This window comes from Gavialis gangeticus, unplaced genomic scaffold (genome assembly GCF_001723915.1).
Source record: "Gavialis gangeticus isolate Ggan-Ray unplaced genomic scaffold, GavGan_comp1, whole genome shotgun sequence".
Taxonomy (NCBI): Eukaryota; Metazoa; Chordata; order Crocodylia; family Gavialidae; genus Gavialis; species Gavialis gangeticus.
This window is the reverse complement of record NW_017729004.1, coordinates 37976890-37977785: the sequence shown is the minus strand read 5'-3', so window position 1 is coordinate 37977785 and position 896 is coordinate 37976890. Positions and strand designations below refer to the sequence as shown.

The window sequence follows — 896 nt, the reverse complement described above, 5'->3', positions numbered from 1 at the left end:
TCCTACCCTGGGGGTCTTTAAGAGGAGTCTGGATGAACACTTTGCTGGGGTCATTTGACCCCAGTATTTTTCCTGCTATGGCAGGGGGTCGGATTTGATGATCTGTCTCTTCCGACCCTTCCAACTATGAAACTATGAAAGTGGGATCTCCCTGACCAGGCACAGTGTTAGTGCACCTGCCTCTGGGCACACCGCCCTCCTCTCTCCTGCCATGCCTTGTTGTTAGATAATTATGGTTATAATTATGTGGGAGGCTGCCCTTTGAATGTTCTGTTCTCCTGGTCCTATGTATGCAGCTCCAACCACCCCTGTACTGCATCCCAAGGTTTGCAGATGTTCCTAACACTTGTGCTTGGCTGTGGCCTGAGGCTGGGCCCAATTTATCACAGTGTTAGGCCTCATGTTTTCCACCCTACTCCAGGCCACACTCATATTGCATTACCCGGCCAGAAAGTGTGCTGCCTCTCCGGCATCTCCTGCTGCCATTATCAGAGTGAGTGCTGAGCGGTTTGCAAAACTCTGGTTTGACTCTGGCTTTAGTCTCTTGCCAGGTCCCTCACCCAGCTGCAATCAATGGCTCTTGACTTGCCCCATTGTTTGTCTGTGGCATTTCATCAACCATCCCACTCCATCAGCCTCTAGCCCACCTCTGGCCTCAGGCGCCCAAAGGCTTACCTGGACCTAATTTGGCCCTCATGTTAGCAGGACCTACTCTCAAACCCCCTGCTCACCAGAGCCCACTTCGTGCCCCGCTCCTCACAGGGCCTCATCTCAGGCGCCCATGTTTGCAGGGCCTCATTACTCCCACTCTCTACTCACCCCTTACTCCAGGGCCTCTCAACTGCCACTGTGGTGCAGGCCATTAGGTGCCCCTTTGGATCCTGCTGTGCACCTCC

At 53.7% G+C, this 896-nt stretch overlaps 1 protein-coding gene across 10 annotated transcripts in view; it reads right to left on the bottom strand.

The window, feature by feature from the left end:
- The window catches only part of ABI1 (abl interactor 1), a 139611-nt gene that overhangs the window by 14202 nt on the left and 124513 nt on the right, over positions 1–896 (bottom strand). The gene's annotated exons all lie outside the window — the stretch shown is intronic.